The sequence below is a fragment of the Schistocerca serialis genome, chromosome 10 (genome assembly GCF_023864345.2).
Source record: "Schistocerca serialis cubense isolate TAMUIC-IGC-003099 chromosome 10, iqSchSeri2.2, whole genome shotgun sequence".
Classification (NCBI taxonomy): Eukaryota; Metazoa; Arthropoda; class Insecta; order Orthoptera; family Acrididae; genus Schistocerca; species Schistocerca serialis.
The window spans coordinates 200,175,969-200,182,248 of NC_064647.1; the positions used below are offsets into that span (position 1 = coordinate 200,175,969).

At 42.5% G+C, this 6,280-nt stretch overlaps 1 pseudogene; it reads left to right on the forward strand.

The window, feature by feature from the left end:
- The first annotated feature begins 5,916 nt into the window (after window positions 1-5,916).
- Window positions 5,917-6,034, forward strand: LOC126425343 (5S ribosomal RNA; annotated as a pseudogene).
- Window positions 6,035-6,280: the final 246 nt, after the last annotated feature.

The window sequence follows — 6,280 nt, forward strand, 5'->3', positions numbered from 1 at the left end:
GCTACGGTCGCAGGTTCGAATCCTGCCTCGGGCATGGATGTATGTGATGTCCTTAGGTTAGTTAGGTTTAAGTAGTTCTAAGTTCTAGGGGACTGATGACCTCAGAAGTTAAGTCCCATAGTGCTCAGAGCCATTTGAACCATTTTGCACATATGCAGATGCTAACGTCTGTTGTGAGAAAGGCAGTGTTTGCCTAAGGACGAAACTACTTCCATAGTCCTTATCAAAGGAAAGTAAGAGACCCATTATAGAGAGAATTTTAGTTTGTACCACAGTACTTCTTTACCTAAGTGTCCGTTACTGTCACATACTGGCATACTGTGTACAAGGTATAAAAAAATGGCTCAAATTGTTCTAAGCCCTATGGGACTTAATATCTGAGGTCATCAGTCCCCTAGACTTAGAACTACTTAAACCTAACTAACCTAAGGGCATCACACGCATCAATGCCCGAGGCAGGATTCGAACCTGCGACCGTAGCAGCAGCGCGGTTCCGGACTGAAGCGCCTAGAACCGCTCGGCCACAGCGGCCGGCCTGTACAAGGTAAATTTTCTCTCGTTGTATCTCTCAGATTCAACTACATAGGAACACATTTGTAAACGTTTTTCTGGCTAAACAGTTCAGAGTGTTATGCAGAATTCGCTGAACTTAAAAAATATTGACACTGAAACCTGATACTCAAGCGAAGGCAGGATTCGGTACGACTGTGGACGGGGACGTAATCAGCTACTATTGGTTGCCTTTTACAGTTACACACAATTTATTTTAAACCAATAATTCCAGACTCAACAATAAATAAAAAAATACAACACGTTGTTAATGAAGGAAATGTGTAAATAATAGTGTTTTCAGTGAGTTATAGTTTAGCAAATCACCATTAAATACTGATACAGCAGATAATGTGATCTGGGCAGGAGGCCTTACACGCCAGGAATGGCAATGAATTAAGAATTGTTTTAGAACTCGCTGCAGTTTACAAACTACAGGTATTGAAATATTAAAGGTAAGTCGCCACAAACACAGCAGACGCCAGGAATGGCAGTAAATTAGGTTTTAAAGGCTTACTGCGTAAACAGAAATACCAAATTGGAATTTTAAGGCAAATGACTACAATCACGGCTGAAGGCCTTACACGCCAGGAACGGCAACAATATAAAAAATTTAGAAACCTGCTGTAAAACAGCAAATACAATAGCAAAGGTTAATAAAAAAAAAAAAAACAAGCAACTGATCACCAAACGGGTGAAATTAAATGGTGGTAAACTTTGTAAGACACCCCTTAACATCCACTGAACACTACACTGCTAGATTTATTCCATAAGGCGACCAGAACTATTAACTAATATATGAAGGGCGTATTGCAATAGTGGTACTAGTCCATTTTTGTTCATTCTGAGATACAGAGTCCTAAAGTTAAATGAGTGCTGAAAACTCTGCAGTTGAGATACCAGAAATATTCAAGTATATATACTTGAATATTCACAAGTATATATACTTGAATATTCACAAAAACAGTTATTACATTGCTTCCTAATGAATGTGTGAATCTCAATGCAAGTGAATTTTAATTAAATTTGTGCTGTGTAGAAAATATCTGATGAAATAAGACTAGGCCCATGTCCATTTATAGTTTAGTAATGAATTGAAATAGCTGTGAAGAAATAATTCAGGTTTGGCAAAGTATTTACTGTTTATGAGTGTTAAAGTGTCATTTGTTTTTGTGAGAACTTGGATATCTCACAATAACTGCTTTTATCCACTACAACATTTTTCTGCTTGCGACAGGGTTCATTGCACTTTCGTAAGAAATGATTATAAGCGGTGTTTTTTCCATCAAAACTATTTACTTTTTCTTTAAAAGAAATGTTTCACATTTCTGTGCCTAATTAGGCTGGCGACTGTACTCCTTTTCTTTTGAATAAATTTGATTAGTTGAAAACATTATCTAAATTGGAACTGACGCTTTCTGTGTTTTTAAGTAACTTTAATTTCAAGTCCGATAAGCAAAAATTCTTTAGGCATTTCGCAGTTAAATCTGTAAAAATCCTCGCAGAGAGTAACATTATACTGTATTCAAATGCTAAACTTGGGTATTATCTATATTTCAGTCATTGCTTCTTCGATGTATAGGTTTTTATCTACCGCAACATCAGAATTGCTTCTCTGATGACTTTACTTTCCTAAAGCCAAATTAATCGGCATCTAACACTTCCTTAATTTTCTTTTCCTTTCTTCTGTGCAACTTTGATGCATAAGCTGTTAAGCTGATTGCGCTGTATTCCTCGCTCTTATAGGCTCTTTGCAGTCTTCGGAATTGTGTGTATAATTCTTTTTCGAAAGCCAGATGGTATATCACCAAACTCATACACTCTACACACCAACGTGAATAGCCGTTTTGTACCGACTTCCCCTCAATGATTTTAGAACTTGTTGTGGAATGTTATCTGTCCCTTCTGCCATTATTCGGTCTTCAGTCTTCCAAAGCTCTTTTAAATTCCAATTCTAAAACTGGATCTCATATCTCTTCCCTGTCGACTCCTTTTTCTTCTTCTATCACGTCATCAGGCAAATCTTCCCCCCTGTAGAAGCCTTCAGTGAACTCTTTCCACCTATCTGCTCCTTCCTCTGCATTGAACACTGGAATGCGCATTGTACTCTTAATGTTACCCCGCTTGCTTTTAATTTCACCAAAGTTTGTTTTGAATTCCTATATGCTGAGTCTGTGCTTCGGACAATCATTTCTTTTTCGATTTCTTCACATTTCTCATGCAGCCATTTCGCCTTGGCTACCCTTTGCTTCCTATTTATTTCATTACTAAGTGACTCGTCTTTCTGTATTCCTGAATTTCCCTTAATATTTTTGTAATCCCCTCTTTCATCGATCAACTCTAGTATTTCTTCGGTTACCCTTGGTTTCTTCGCAGTTGCCTCTTTATACCTACAGTTTTCTTTTCGACTCCTTAGACTGCCCTGTTTTGAGTTGTCCATTGCTCTTCAACTGAACTGCCTACTTTGCTATTCCGTATCGCAGTATCTATTGAATCCGAGAACGTATATCATCTTTCTTTTGTAGTTCCATATCGCACTTCCTTGAGCATCGACTCTCCCTGACTAGTCTTAAACTTTTCCCTACTCTTTACCAGTGCCACATTGTGATCTGAGTCTATGTCTGCTCCTTGGTACGCTTTAAAAGCCAGTATGTGATTTCGGCATCCCTGTCTGACCATGATGTAATCTAAATGAAATCTTCCAGTATCCTCCGGACTTTTCCAAGTATACGTCTTTCCCTTGTGGTTATTGAAGAAAGCATTCGCTATTACCAGCTGAAATTTAATGCAGGACTCAATTAGTCTTTCTTCTCTCTCAGTTTTAGTACCAAGCCCATATTCTCCAGCAACCCTTTGATCTGTTCCTTTCCCTACAACTGCATTCCATTCCCCCACGACTATTAGATTTTCACCTCCCTCTACGTACTCAATTACCCCTTCAAAACCCTCTTATACTCTCTCCACCTCTTCATTTTCTGCTTGCGTCAGCATGTACACCTGAACTTCTTTGTCGTTGTTGGTTTGCTATCAGTTCTAATGAGAACAACCCTATCACTGAATTGTTCACAGTAACTCACTCTCTGCCCTATCTTCCTGTTCGTAACGAATTCTACTGCCGCTACACAATTTTCTGCTGCTGGTGATGTTAGCTATACTCATCTGGCCAGAAATCCTCGTGTTCTTTCCATTTCATTTCACTGGCCCACAGCATATCTAGACTGAGCGTTAGCATTTCCTTTTTCAGATTCTCTGACTTTCCTGCCACGTTCACATTTCTGACGTTCCACGCCCCGACTTGTAGAACGATAGCCTTTCGTTGGACCGAGCGAGGTGGCGCAGTGCCTAGCACTCTGGACTCGCATCCGGGAGGACGACCATTCGATCCCTCGTCCGGCCATCCTGACTTTAAGTTTTCCGTGATTTCCCCAAATTGCGCTAGGCAAATGCCGGGATGGTTCCCGTGGGGTGCGTACTGTAAGACCTTCGGTACACACACCATCAGATTATTTGACTTGTCGCTCTAACGAAGTAGGCGAGTGTCAGCAATATGTCTCGTGGTGTTATCGTGGCATGTTTATCTTCTGCCGTTAGGTCAGATGATAGAAATGCCACTTGCACGCTTAGAGTACCAGATTGACGGTGACCAACTTTAAACAGAACTTGATTAATTTTCACACACATTTATTAAAATAATAACAATCATAAACCTTACTTAACTTGATTCTGGATGCTATTTACAGTTGACAATCTGAAGTTCCTTTGGTCTTGGTACGTTAATCTTATTCTCACATATCTCTGATACTTGACAAAGTGTCTATATATTTATCTTCATGGCTATGTACAGGAATATGATAATCGTATTAGGCCCAGACTGAAACTTGACTACAGACTAATGCAGACTGACTAATCGGAGGTCTGTACACTCGTTATAATACTTCGAGCGTTCAGGTATCACTGCGCGAGTGTGATCCGTGAGGGGAAAAGGTTCTGTGTTAGCAGCAATCTCATTGGCTGCGTTACGTATTAATACGTGGATCAGCGGAAGCAGAATTTGGTCCGTCTCTAAGACAGCGCCATCTCATAATGCGGAGACGGATGAGTGCTGCGCCTGCGCTGTTGTGCTTAGCGGGGCGCGCTCTAGTGGGAAAGTTGTGTACGCGCTGACTATGCGGAACTATGTACACAACAGTTCCTTTGAAAGGGAGTGGCCAACTTCCTTCCCCGTCCTTCCCTAATCCTATAAGACTGATGACCTGGCTGTCTGGTCTCCTTCCCCAAAAACAACCCAACACAACCCCTTTCGTTGGTTATTCAGTCTTTTTGTCATGGTCACGTCCCCCTTGGCTGTCTCCTCCCGGAGATCCAAATGGGGGACTAGTATGGAATCTTTTGCCAAAGGAGAGACCAACCATCATGAAAGTTTCTCATTTACAGGCGACATTTCCTGTGGATACACATTATGTGTCGTTAATGCAATGATTTCCTCTGTCTTCTTCATCCTCATGCCGTTGATCATTGCTCATTCTTCCGCCTTTAGGGGCAGTTTCACACCCCAAGGACAAGAGGTTCTCCCAAACCTCGGTCCGCTCTTTGACAAGGCCATTGACTTCTTATGCCAGAAGCCTTTGGCCGCCATTGCTACTGATCTTTATTCAGCATTTAAGCGGTGCCGGGATTCGAATCCAGGACCGAGGGCGCTTACTAATCAAAGACGCTACTCCCTGTGGCCTTGTCAGCTGTGACCCGATTTCAGCTGTCAAGAGCTGACGGTAGGGATCGAGTGTGGCGCAGACCCCACGAAGACATGGACCCGTATTGTCAGCAAGGCAAGCTGGTGGTGGCTCTGTAATGGTGTTGGCTATGTTTACATGGAATGAACAGGGTCTTCCAGTAGAAATGGTTATGTTCGGCTACTTGGGGACCATTTGCAGCCACGATGCAATTTTTATGGATGGCAATGCGGCATGTCACCGAGCCACAACTATTCGCAATTTGGTTGAAGGCCATTCTGAACAATTCGAACAAATGATTTACCACCCAGATCGCCCGACGTGAATTCTATCGAACATTTATGGGACGTAATCAAGAGGTGACTTCGTGCTCAAAGTCCTGCACTGGCAACACTTTCGCAGTTGTGGACATTGTACAGGCAGCATGGGTCAGTATTTATGCAGGGGTGTTCCAGCGACTTGTTGAGCCCATGCTACCCTGACCTGCTGCTCTACTCTGGGCAGTAGGAGGTCCGACACGATATTGGGAGGTGCCCCTTCAATTTTGTCACCTTAATGTATTATGCCTGGTTTTTCATCAAATGCATGAAAATACTTCATAACTATGTTTACTAATTATAGTTATTCGTCTGGACAAGTCAACGGCCTCGCCACAGTGGATACACCGGTTCCCGTCGGATCACCGAAGTTAAGCGCTGTCGGGCGTGGCCGGCACTTGGATGGGTGACCATCCGGGCCGCCATGCGCTGTTGCCATTTTTCGGGGTGCACTCAGCCTCGTGATGCCAATTGAGCAGCTACTCGACCGACTAGTATTGGCTCCGGTCAAAGAAAACCATCGTAACGACTGGAAGAGCGGTGCACTGTCCGCACACCCCTCCTATCCGCATCCTTAGCTGAGGATGACATGGCGGTCGGACGGTCCTGATGAGCCACTTGTGGCCTGAAGGAGTGGATATCATATCATATTGTTCTGAACTGAGATAGCATGATTCGATTACT